Source organism: Tetrao urogallus (genome assembly GCF_951394365.1).
Source record: "Tetrao urogallus genome assembly, chromosome: 2".
NCBI lineage: Eukaryota > Metazoa > Chordata > Aves > Galliformes > Phasianidae > Tetrao > Tetrao urogallus.
In genome coordinates, this window is record NC_136814.1 from 95,760,921 (window position 1) to 95,775,065 (window position 14,145).

A 14,145-nucleotide genomic window follows, 5' to 3' on the forward strand; every position below is an offset into this window, starting at 1 on the left:
GTTTGCATGTGGATTGAAGCCTGGCCCGCATTTACTCCAAAAGCATACCCAGGGATTGTTTAGGAAACTACTACTTGACCTGAGAGAAAATTGTATCGTGGATTCTTCTAATAAAGTAGAAAATCAGTTCCCCTAGCCTAACTTGTTAAAGTAAACATAGTCTTACAGCATAACACAACTTGTGTTCTCTCTGTAGGTACAGTTCTTGCATGACTTTGAGAGCCAGAAGATGAGATGCAAAGCAAGATTTTCATGTTACACTGTCTCTTCCACAAAACCCTGTAACTTTATTTACTAGAAGCCATCCAAATCCAGTTTTTTGTTTTGTTTTGTTTTGTTTGTTTTCTAAGCCATTTATTTGTGTTTCATTCTGATTAGAAAAAATCATGGGACAAATGCAGAAAAATAAACATTTAGTATGGGAGTCACGTGCCTGACTTCCACAACCAAGTTACATACGTAATGCAGGCTGCCTTTTCAGCTAAGCTTTGGTTGTATGAACTGGAGCAACCTCAGGGCTCATCACAGGAGCTGGAGTAACTACAGGACCGTCACAGGAGTTGGAGCAGCTACAGGGATGATTGCAGGAGCTGGAGCAATTACAGGTACCTCTGGATACCTGCCCTGAGAGGAATATTTTTCTTCTTGTTGTAATACTTGGAGGAGCCACAGAACCCGTGGCAGGGATTGGAGCAACTGCAGGACTTGTTGCAGAAATTGGAATACCAGATCTTCCTTGGAGGGATATCTCTTCCTTACAGCTGACAAAAGTTGCTGCCATAGGGTGAAAGGCTGTGTCCCTTTTCTAATTGCTTTGTCAATGCCATTTTCCCTAGAAAGAGAACCCAGCTCCTTGGCTTCACTGACTGGTCACAGTAAGACACTAAGAAAGAGAGAAAATGGCTGCTTTCATGTCAAAACAGTATCTGGATAGGTCAGATGAGGTACATACTTCTGTCACTGACCACACCAAAACCTGGATGAGTGCAATATCTAGCCTTTCTATAGATGAAGCTTGAGCAAGTGGGTTCCTGTTGATGGAAACATCTCCCTCTTCTTCCCCAGAGGTGTCACAGGCACCAGAGCTGTGGGACTGCTACTTTCCTCTTTGGTTTACTTAACACCGCAAAGAGAGACTTTAAACTTGCTTTAATCATCAGTGATTCATCTTCCATGGTTGTGTCAAATAATTAACTTTTCTTTACTTTGCATATCTTGTTAATGCATACTCTAAATATGAGAAAATAAAGAGCCGTCCCTCATTCCCACTTCATCCTGTTCATGCTGTGAGGAGATGAGAAGAGCTATGCAGGGGGACAAAAAAGCCTGGGAGCAGCTGCATATCTGCAGCCATTGCCTCCATCCCCCTGCCTCTGCCCTATTTTCCTTTCCTTATTCATGCCTGCTAAATGCAAGTGTTGGGCTGCACCAGCAGTAACCCACAGAACTGGGCAAATGAGTTGTATTTAGTGAGGCAGGGGATGAATCCCATCTATCCCCTCTTTACATCCCTGATGCCAGACAGGAGGCAGCACAGGAGAACTTACTGCAAAGGGAGATGTTTCAAAGAGAGGTTGTGAACCTGCTGCTCTGCTCTGCCAGATTCCCAGATCTGAACTTTTCCCATTGGAGATAAAACTGTTTAGGATTTACATCAGGTTAATATAAGGAAGCCCCACTTCCGTGTGTGAGTTTTAAGCTAATCTCATTTTGAAGAAGTGGCCTAAGGACACATGAGGCTGGGCTGCAAGTGATTAGATGGAAGTCTTATAGCTGGGACTAAAATCCAGGCTGGAGAAATTAATTGTTCCCTAGCAATAAGTGGGGGAATATTTTTCTAAAAATATGATACAGACAATTTAGTAGTCCCCTGAAGAGTTACTGACAGAGATATGGAGAGAAAATGTAATCTTAGAAGTGTGAACTGAAGGGATTTTAATTCTGCTCCAAGTACGAATTTCAATGAAGCATCTTTTATGACATTGCTACCAGCTCCTTTGTCCTTGGCCATTACACTGCTTGTCCATCCAGGGATGAAGGACACCTATGAATTAGGAAAGGCCTTCACATGATTTGAAGGTGTCTATTTCTATTTCCTAGAAGAGATGGCTTTGATATTTCACATTAGCATCAATTAATAACAAATAACACAAGACATAACTATCTGTTGCTTCTGTCCCAAGAGGAACTCACCTTTCTGTGAGCAATGTGCTCTGCTAGGACCAGATGGGGCCAGAACTGAGGCTCCCTGAGCAAGACATGGTGTGAGAAAACAGTCAGCAGTGTGAAGTTGCCAGAAGTTATGGATTGCATTGTGAGGAGAGCTGGATTTCACAGGTGGTTGGGCAAGAAATAGTCCAACGTCACAGATGGTTGGATGGATGTATTGGGGGAATACTGGGAACCCTGTGGAGAACAAATTGGCAGTACCAAGGGAAGCACATCAGTAGTGCTATGGAAGTCCAAAGTGACCTAGATAATGGCATCAAAATATCAAATTTAGGTACAGTGAGAAAAAAAAAACAATTAGGGATGGGTTTGTTGGGAGAAAATTGAGGTAGAGAGAGTGAGGTACAAGGACGGTGGAAAGGTGTGCTAACATACAGGAAAAGGAATGACAAGGTACACAGATCTTGTCAGCAAAGTTGTCTGGTGGTGCTTTTTGGGTAGCCCAGTACTTGATCACTGACTGCTTCAGGTGCAGGATCATACACCATTTTCTGGCTGTGTTCCACATCTGTGAAGGTGACCGAGGTGGGAGATGGGAGGGATGCTCTCCTGGCCAGTGATCAGATGTATGGATGGATGGACTGAGCATCCTGCTATCAGTGTCAGTGCCTGTTGCAGGGCTGATGGCTTTGACATTTACTATTTTGAAGCCACAGTTTCATGACACTCTATCTACTTTATCTGCAAGATGGAACAGCTGTGATACGGCCCAACTGTACCAGAACAAAAGCTGAGTAACTCAGCTCTTTAACAAAAGTAGAATTTACCCACTCCAGGTAGGAAATAAATGTCTTTTAAAATATTTAATCAAATTCTTCATTTGCAGACAAAGAAAGACAGTAAAGCCAAACAGAAGTATAGCTTCTTCCAGCCCTACTTCACATCCTGACCATTCTGCAGGGTAAGCCTTTTGGGTCAATTGGTTCTGCTCTTAAACTCAGAGCAAAGCTGTAAAAACTGTGTGCAAAGATAACAATGGATTGGATGCAAAGTCCTGTCCCTGGCTTCATTTCCACATTTCACTGCATGGTCAGAGCATCCCTATTAAAATAAGAGTACAGCTGGCTTCCTGTCAAAAGAACCTATTTTTTTTTTTAAAGCATGAGAGATAGCTCTTAGTTTTTTCAACTGCAGCACCAGTTATACATGGTTACATCATTGGTTGTAGGGAATGTTTTGGTTGCATCAGTGTCACTCTGGAGCACGTGTGTAAGAGTGAATTTTCCTGGTGATAGAGAAGTTCAGGACATAGAAGGGGAATGAATGTGATTGCCTATCTCTGAGCTCAGCACTTGCCATCATGTGAGGGGACGGTAAGTTTGCACATGGCACACATATATGACAGGTAGAATTTTTTTTGTTAAAATGCAGCCTTTTTGTCTAACCAATAAGCATGTAGCATGCTACTTGCAGTTACTAACAATCAAAGTAAAAGTCATACATTAAAAAAAAATCACATCCAGCATATCCAGCGGGCTGTGTTATTTTCCCATTCCTTCCTCGTGCTTCCGGGCTGCCTCAGTTTCCTTCAAAAAATTAAGTGAAAAGTGTTCAGTTCATAGCTACATCAAACTTTCTGTAGTGGGCAAATGACTCAGACCCTTCTGTATAAAAACAGTGGATCAGAATCAATGACCTAAATCCTTCAAACTCTGATGCGGTTGCTACCAGAGATGCTGGTGCCTGAGCTCCACATGTAGCTCAGCTGTCTAAGTGATGCAGCCAACTGCCTGGAGTCCTCCTCCTTCTGTGCCCTACGGAATAACCTTGATTTTAAGGAGCAGTGCAGTGTTCATCTCATACTCATGGCCTGTCAAGATCCAGTAGTTGAGCAGATTTAATAGATGCCCTACAGAGTTCACTCCAGCCAGCTGGGTAGATCACAAGCTGCAACAAAATGGGAAACGGGAAATTTATTTATACTGTTGTCTCAGATATAAAGAAGAAATTTTTTACCATAAGGGCAGTGAAGCACTGGCACAGGTTGCCCAGCAGGATGGTGGATGTCCAATTTCTGGAGATACTTAAGGTCAGGCTGGACAGGGCTCTAAGCATCTGATGGAGCTGTGGGTGTCCCTGTTCATTGCAGGGGAGTTGGACCAGATGGTCTGTAAGGGTTTCTTCCAGCACAAATGATTCTATGCATCTATGATTCTGTGATCTGCTTTGCCTGAGGAACTTCAAACCGACATCTCCTGTAAGTAAAGTGCACCCATCATGCATATCCCTAACAGGATTTTGGTCACATCCAGCTAGCAATCCCTGAAACCACTCATCCCAAGCTGGGGGCTTTTTTCTCTAAGCAGTTTGCATATCACCAGCTTTTCCTGGAGGCTGCATTTATTTAGTCCACTCCTGCCAGTCAGCTGCAGACTCCATGAAGGGGCCCTGCTGCTTCTTATGTCATCAGTGTAGATGTTACTTTACAAGGCATTCATTTGGCCAAGTGTAGATGCCTACAATATACATTTAAATCATTGCCTCTCTCATCTCTGTGGTGAGAAACAGACGGTTTGAAGATGTGACTCAGCCATGTCAGATGGAGACAGCATGCAGCAAAGAGATCAACTGTGAGTGCTTGACAGGGGGACATGGAGGGTTACCTTTACAGAAGGGCTCTTGTAGGTGCTGGGTGCTGTGTTGGGCTGTTTGAAACATGCTCCAAGAAACTGGAGTTTGTCCATACCCTTTGAGATTTATCAGAATCATGTTTATTTGTGTTCTAGAATTGATTTTTCCTTTTTATTGAAACAGACCAGAAGGCCTTTCATATTCCTAACTACTTACAGCAGAAATATCTTAATTTGGGAATTCAACAGCCACGATTAATCTTTCTGTAACAGGTAATTGAAGAAAAATCCATTCATTGTAAGTCCTTTAGCTGAATGATACTTTCCTGACAAGGTGAATACCTTTTGGGTAGCTTTGTACTAAGTTGTTATGGCAATTAGACAGTCAAAAATCTAATACAAATTACGGTGATGCACTAATAACAAATCTTTGAAATTCCTCAATAATAAAGGAGAAGGGCAGTAATATGGGAAAACGCTGACAACTCCTGGAAACTTTTAGGATTCTCCTTGCAGCCAGGTCTAGAAGGAGGATAGGGGGCTGAAAGACTTTGATCTGGAGGTCAAGGGAAGATGAAGGTTTAGCTGAAGGCGCAGACCTAATTGTCAGGTTAACAAATGTATAATTATTGTAAAGAGCAGTGCAGTTTCAAACGAGTATAGAAAAAGTGAAGATTAATTAACATTCTACTTAGAAAAAAAACCCAACTATTTTAGCCTTTTTTTTTTTTTTTTTCTAAATCTGTCTTAAAACCTCTGGAGCAAAGAAAAAGGATAACCTCTAATTAATTTCAGGAAATGTTGGGCTGTAACATGCTCAGAACTGCAAAATAAAGCAGTGCATGATAGGTTTTGTGGTTTGTTGTTTTTTTTTTTTTCTTTTCTCTTCTTTTAGAACACTTTGTTAAAATCCCATAATATTGTGAAACCCAGATTCCAGTGCTGCTACACCCCTCTGGTACTGCAGTACAACATACAATTGAGTGAAGCCCATTCCTGTAGAATGCTGAGATCCTGATCAAAGAGAGCCCGGAAAATAATCCTGCAGACTTGAAACCCAGACCCGTGATTTCTTATGTCCTGTAGATTATATGAATAGCTGAGAATTTCTTTCTGCCATGAATCATAGAAGCAGGTCAGCATTAATCTTTGCTTACTTACCTGTCTGAAAGATGGCTACCCAAGTGAAAACTAATTAACTGGTACCCTGTTTACAGCCAGTGGACACAAGCAGGCTCTTCTAGAAAACAAGTTCTTTCAGTGAAAGGTATCTGCATATATGAGTCCCATGAATTGCTCTCTGCAATTGCCTCTCACTGTGATGTGAGTGTGGATGAGCAGTTCACGCATAGGCACCTTTCGCTCAAACGCCTACAGGTATATCTTACAATTTTCCTTTTGCATGCTTTGTCGCACTGGGATTCTGTATTTCATTTTCAAAATGGCCGTGGATTTGAGGGGAAGGTAGCACTCATCAACAAATTTTCAGATAGAAGCCAAACTTAAGTATCCTCTGTTAGGAATCCCTTGATCTTAGCTGAGCCAAGGCAGAATTCCAGACTTCAAAACTGCAACTTTTCCCCAGTACTCAGTCAGGATTTGCAAAGCCAAGGAGAAAACCTGAAATAGCCACAGAGAGGACTGATCCATTGAATCCAGTTTCAATTCAAGTCCTACGGAGAAAAAAAAGAAGTCATTATACAGTTTCTTGGACAAGAGTTCGTTTTAGTGACAGCTGCGGGCTTTCCTTTCAGTTGCTGTCCTGAAGTTCACAAGGGCAGCACTTGCCTCTACAATTTCATCATTCACAGAGACCACAAATCTCAGTGTAAATGTGATAGGTGATTTGAAACAACTCGCTAGCCGCCTACAGGCAATTGGGTATTGATCTGTTCTTATATTTGATGACTATGGCAGATAAAGTGGTTCCAATTTGCTCTTGAAGCCAGCACATGGAGCAGTGAATTGCTTAAAATCTACACAAAGTCACTCCCAGTCAGCAAGGGCCATGTGGTAAGATTTGCTTTGGTGAAGATAAAGGCCCTTTATTGTAGAAAAGAGCACAAAGATAGGAAACTGAGCTACATCTCACTGCTGTGCTTTTTGTTCAAGTGCTGCACACCCTGCCTTGTTTGTGACAGAGAGGAATGTGATACGGAAATAATTCGTGTTATTTTTGAGCAATAAATCCCCACTTAATTAGCAGTTGTGAGATAAAGCCACCAGTTGATCTTCTGAGAAAATGACCACACGCTTGTTTGATTGGATATGGTTACATTACAATTTGATTAGTAGATTATGTTTCATCCTCTTTGTTCGTACCGTTCATCAGAATGACAGACAACTGCTTAATGAGAGACTGTGGTTAATAATTAGCAGTAATATCTCTGCTAAATTTAAAGCTTCATTTCTACTTCCCACTGTTTGATGAATTGAGCAATGAGCAATTTTTTAATTGGCGCAAGCCTGATGTATGCACAGGTCTTCTTTCAGCAGATCCTGTGACAGTGCTGGCTTTGATTAGCACAGTAACAACAGGATCTGATGCACGGAGTTTTTATTTTATTTATCTATCTATCTATCTATCTATCTGTCTGTCTGTCTGTCTACCTATCTATCTATCTACCTATTCACCCAGCTGTCAAGCTCAGGATGCCAACTAAGCACCCAGTGTTTAAATTTATGCATGACTCCATGGAAATCCAGGGAAGCATGACTACTGAAAACAGTGGTGGCTGTTTCCATACCAAGAGCAAAATTGATTCCGAAGCTCAGCTGTCCTGTGAACAAGCTCCCCTTCAGGAAAAACTGTAAGATTAGATTAAAAAAAAAACAAAAACGAGCCATGGCATGGGTCTATGTGGTGTGAACAGTCATCTGTCACAGAATAACAGAATCATTAAGACTGGAAAACACCATTAAGATCATCTAGTCCAACCATCAATGTTGCCTTTGTTTTGGCGACCCTGATTGAAGTCTCCTTGTGAAAGTGTTCCGACAGCCCCGGTCAGTTTTGCACGCTTCTCATGACACCAATATGGTGAGCGGCAAAATGGCGTTAATTGCAAGGAGCACACCCTTCTTAAAACTTTCCCCATGCCTTAGGGCTACTACCGTTATCTCTGACCAATGGACATGCGGCATGTCTTGTTTCCTCCTTATTTGGTCTAACCTGTTCTTCTCTCTTATCTTCAAGACATTTGTTGCCATGGTTTCCCAGGGGCCGAGGGGCCCCTGTCGACCCTGGCGACTGCCCCAGCCCATTCAGTTAGCTACACATCAATCCATCACCACCACATCCATCACCAGCAGAGCAGTGACTTTTCAGCTATCCTGCTACATCCACCTGCAGGTATGAGTCACAGCCTCCTGGTTTGTCCATCCTGACTGCTGACCCAAACCTTCCCCATGTACTCAAAGGGAAAGGGTCTGTTTCAGTAGTAGTTAGAAGCTTTATAGTCAGCTCAACACAAATCATGTGAAACTGGATGACTGAAAAAGTTCTGGGCCAAATTTGTCTTTAGCAAAATTTTATAGCCTGATTTTAACAGGTGTGTAAGTGCTTAACCAGGCAGATGGTTGTGATGCTCTGAAGGTTGTGTAGGAGCCATTGTGTATAAGAGTGAACTCCTAACAGTTTCAGACACTGAGATGCTTTTGAAAATCCCCGTTAACATCTAAATACCTTTGAGTGTACACAGCTCATACTCTTAAAATATGAAAATTGACTCTCATACTAAAGGCAAATTAAATCATATTCTGGGTTTAAATCCCACACCATACTAAGATATGGCTGAAATCCATTAATTCAGAGACCACAGTGATCCTTTTTGCATAACAGCAAGGAGAAGACAAAAGTAATTAGCAAGGGCTTGCTGCCATTATGCAACCAGTTCTGGGTATGAACGAGAGGAAATACTGGTGAGTATTATTTATCAGAATGTTCTGAGGCATTTCTGTACAAGTATCTGGAATGACTACTGCCCAATTACTTTCCAGTCATTAAGACTGGAACTACTGGTCAATGCGGGCTTTGAGTGCGCCGTGTAATTTGGGCATTCAAATTGCACCTAAAGCATATATGTCTAGTGAAGCATTTAGTGGAGGATCTCAATAATGCGATCAGTTATAATTAGATTAAAATGTTAGAGCACTTACTTTCATGGAATAGAGCATTACTGTGAAAAAGATAAAGAAGTGCACTACAGCATTTTACTTACAACCGAAATGAAACCTACTGCCTCAGTGTCAACCTCAGAACTAAAACACAAACTCAAATAGTACAAATGCTTTTGTAAATGGAGCCCTATATAATAAGTAAATTATGGCATTAGTCTTTTTATATTCACGTACATTCGCATAACTGCCTTCTGAACCTGTAACAGACCAGAGTTGGAGTGTAACATAGATCAGAATGGTGGACTTACCATCCCTGGGGGTGTTCAAGAGAAAGGTGGATGTGGTACTGAGTGCCGTGGTCTCGAGTGGCCACAGGCATGGGTTGATAGTTGGATTAGATGATTGAATCAGTCTTTCCAACCTGAATGATTCTATGGTTCTATGATTCTATGATCAATTACTAAACATTATTCAGAATTAATATTCCTCATATTTTTATGCAATACACATATAAAAATATTTACTTGCAGTCATCAATATCAATTCTGGTTTCTTGTACTGAGTACATTCTGCTGTGATGTGTTTCCTTACATAAGAAAGGTATAAAGTTTACTCAGGCATCTGTCCAGGCACAGTCTGCTGTCTGTTCCACCATTAATTCCTTGCCCAGCAGGACCTCGGTGCTGAGCAATAACAAAAGGAAAGCACATTGCCAGCATAAGCTGCAAAGTGAAATGCTTTGTTTATAGGATATGAGTTCACACTGCCTGTAGCTCTCCTAATGCATGTGAGCATGCATGTAAATGTATATGCACACAGAGAGTTACATTTCTTTTACTGGAAGTATTTTATGTCCCAGTGCCCATGCACAGTTAAGTATCTCATTGATCTCTCCATTTTCTCATTATTCCATGGAGAACTTAATAATTAAATAGAATCCTTTCACACGTAGAGAATCAACCTCCTGAAGCCATCTGAAAAATTCACTGCCATTACGGCTGCCAGCACCGCGGTTCTGAGAATTTATATCACTCATAGAAATGCTTTTCTTTCTTCCTGCTTGTTCTGCTACCCATAGCATTATATCTCCCAATACCATTTTATTTTTTTAAGTAATTTAAGTTATGTGCAGGACAGAATTCACCTGGCTGTTATTCATCCTACTGTGGCACAGCAGTGCGGCTGCCTTTCCGTTGCTTTCACTCCCTGGAAGGCACAGAGCTGCACTCAGCTCTCAGAACTCCTTGGCAGGACTTCCCTTCAGGCAGCATGCCCAGAGACCCCTCCCTGCAACACAGCTGTGGAACTCCTTGCTGTGGGATGTTGTGGCAGCAGCAACAGGTGGACTCTAGAAGGTGATGCAGGTTCATGAAGGAGAGCTCCACTTCTAATTTTAGGGATTTAAATGTGGCTGGTTTTCCCTCTCAATGAATGAGCTCTAGGTCAGAGAATGTCTCAGAATTCTCTGACTTTTTATAGTCAGTAGGCTGAAGCTGGTTTTTTTTTTTTTTTTTTCCAGACACTCAATAGCAATGTGTGTTTAAAAATCACAGAAGAGTCTGCAGAAATAGAGCACTAAACATCACATGGTGACTGCTTGCACGCTACACCCTTTGCTTCTTTGGAGTTTTATTTAGAGATAGAAAATATTACAAATGCACAAGCAGAAAGGAACACACAGGCAATGAGATAACTCCAACTGTCCCACTTCTTTCCCCTTTCCAATGGTATCTCGGGTCAAATTAAAAAGAGTGTGACCAACAGGTCAAGAGAGGTGACCCCTCCCCTCCCCATCCTCTGCCCTGATGAGGTCACATCTGGAATGCTGCGTCCAGTTCTGGGCAGACAGAAAACTTCTGGAGAGAGCCCAACAGAGGGACACAAAGATGATGGCCTGGAGCACCTTCTGGATGAGGAAAGGTAGAGAGAAATGAGCTGTTCAGCCTGAGGAAGAAAAGATTGGGTTGGGATCTTGTAAATGCTTATAAATATCTACAGGCAGTGAAGTCAATGCGGCCAGGCTTTTTTCCAGAGTGTGCAGTGACAGAATAAGGAGCAGCAACACAAACTGGAACACAGGATATGTGGAAGAACTCCTTTACTGTAAGAGTGATGGAGCACTGGAACAGACTACCAGAGAGGCGGTGGAGACTTCCTCTCTGGTGATATTCAAGACCTGCCATCTATTGTAGAGAACCTGCTTTAGCAGAGGGTTGGACTCAGTGATCTCTAGAGGTCCCTCCCAACACCTATGATTCTGTGATTCTATAATTCTATGACTGTGGGTTGCAGTGACTGCTGCCATCACTTCTGGCAACTTCAATTGCCACCACTGTTGGAAAAAAAAAAAAAAAAGCTATAAAATGGTTGAAAATGGAAGAGACATGGAAAGAGTTAAGAGGGAAAAGTGAAGCAGAAGGACCAGTGGAATTATAATGAAAGGTAATGGCTTGTTTGGGATTTACAGGACAGCATATTTTTAGGGAACATTGTATGCTTCCTTGAAAAAACAAGGGAGTTCTTAGAAGTACTTTGGGGAAATGTTTCTGTCCTTGTAGGAACTGCACTTTGTTGTCTGTCCTTAGGGGAAAATAAAAAAGAAAGAAGAAATGTTGAGAATTCCCAACAGAAATGCCCTGGTTTCATTGGGGTGTGTTCTCTACACCCTTCATGCTCACCTTTCCTCTCAGCATATCTCTCCACCTATCCCTCTTTTACCAAAGCCCACGCACAGCTCTACGTCACATTTCCAGCTCCCCTCATGCCCACAGTGTGGGAGGGCCAAGGGCAGCCCCCATAGGCATCCACAGTACCCAGCACTGAGCTCCCCTCAGCCTATTTCTGTTTCAGAAATGTTGCCTGACTTGGAGTGCACAAAGGAGCACAACACTGGTATTTCTCAAATGTCAGCTGAGGTAACTCGTTATCTGGCACATAATTATATACTTTAAACATTACTGGATAAGGAAGAATTGCTGGGGCATACAAGAACCCATCTTCTCCAAAGTTGTTGCAGAGCTCTGCTCAAGGCAACGGTGCTACAATGCGATAACGCTGCTTTGTTTGGCTTAATGACTATTAGAAAAATGCTTTGGAGAACAGCACAATTAGAGATCTAAACAATATAATCAGAGTAAGTAATGAAGGGTGAGAGTGGGGAGAGGGAGCAAAAATAACATTACACTGGCAGCCACCCGTGACAATGGATTTATGTAGCCATATTTGTCTCTGCATCTTCCTTTTTACCCTATTTACATCTGATACCATGTTCAAATACAACACTGGAGGCTGTAGAATAAAAGAACAGAATCACAGAATAGTTGGGTTGGAAGGGACCTCACAGTCCACCCACCCAACCCCTGCCGTGGGCTGGCTGCTCCCAGCAGCTCAGGCTGCCTAGAGCCTATCCAACCCAGCTTTGAGAACCCTCAGCAATGGGCACCCTCAGCTCTCTGGTATGCCAGGGCCTCACAGTCCTCTGAGCACAGAATTTCCTCCTAATGTCTAACCTAAATCTTGCTCTTTTAGTTTAAAACCATTCCCCCTTGTCCTGTCACTAACAGAGACCATGACTGGCCATGCTTTATGGTATGCATTGTCCAGGGGTGTCCAGACACTCCTGTTCCTTGTGTAAGGTATAACAGCACTGTAATACCTTGCCCTGCTGGAGCAGGGTTTGGGCTGTATGGATCCAGAGACACCTGTCCACCTCAGAGATGCTTTGACCCTCTGAAATGTCTGAAAGGCTTCCCATTAAATTCTTTGTTATAGTTAATAGCTTTTCTCACAGAACATGGGTGTATTTAACTGCCTCACACCAATCCCATGAGCTGAAGATCTCTCAGACTCGTCTGTGAGAGCAGTTCCTTGGCAACTTAATTAAAAACAAAAACCTTTCACAGTAGAGGGTGTTCTGCCTTAGGAAAGTGAGTTGTTTAATTATAGCTGGCAGCTGAAATAGTCTTTCTCTAGCCAATGATCTAGTTGCTGTTCTCTGCCTCACCACGACTTATTTAGATTTGTCTTGTACCTGTGTTTTTTGTACCTGTGTTTTTTCCGCTTCTATTTCCTATCAAGTCTTTGAGCCAATCACATGGTAGAAAGACATATGAAATGGATAAACTGTATGGTATGTGTGTTTTGTCGTATCTCACAGATGGTGGTGAGGCCCTGGCACAGCTGCCCAGAGAGCTGTGGGTGCTCCATCCCCACTGCTGCTCAAGGCTGGGTTGGGTGGGCACTGGGCAGCCTGGTGGGGGGCTGGTGGGGGGCAGCCAGCCCATGGCAGGGGTTGGGTGAGTGGGCTGTGAGTTCCCTTCCAAAGCAACCATCCCGTGACCCTATGATTTGAGCCAAAGGTTTCCGTGCAGATACAAGGGCTCCAAAACGTGAGGCCAAATATGCAAATCCCTGAACAGCTGTGCAAAGCAGAGAAGTGGAAATGCTTCTCCTCCATCTTTGTGTGAGAGCTGAGTGTAATCCCTATGGCAGTACCCATGGTTGCAAGGTCTCCTGGTGGCTGTCCTTACAATCACACCCAGCTGATTACTGCAGCAAGAAGGCTGAGGCAGGGCTAAGGACAAATGCTCCTTTGAGACATGGGAGCTTGAGTGAAGATTTCTGCAAAAGGTTTTACAGCATATTGCTGAGTTTTATCTCATTGTTTCATGAATGGAGTGTTTCCAAAATGCATATCATAATGTTAGCTGTGTCCCGATTCTGTGATTCTGTTCTGTGATTGAGAACACGTCCCTCTGGTCACTTGAATCAAATGTCTCCATCCCAAGGAAGACAAAAGATGACTTTCTCATCTTGGAAGACTGCATGTTTTGGTTTTGGTGACACAGGCACCAGTCTACTATGTTTTATTTCAGATCCCTTATTTAAGCCAACATGCAGCGAGCTCCTATAACGCTCCATGAGCTAACACCAGGCTCCTTGATTGATGATGTGGAAGTTAGATTGCGTTTTCGCAGTAGAAAACTTCTAGCTCTAAGGTCTAGGCCTGATTGATTTTGATTTAGCGTAGAAGTGCTAAGGAAAGATTTCATGTAATATATTGGAATCTTTGTCTTTGGTTTCCACAGCAAAGCAAAGTTATTAAGACACTAAATTAAATACAGACTTTGAAGCCTCACTTTTGCTTATCACTTTGCTTTCTATAATGGCTCCATTAAAGTTAGTGGAAACATTCCTATTAAGTCTATTAATGGACTGGGGCTGCTGC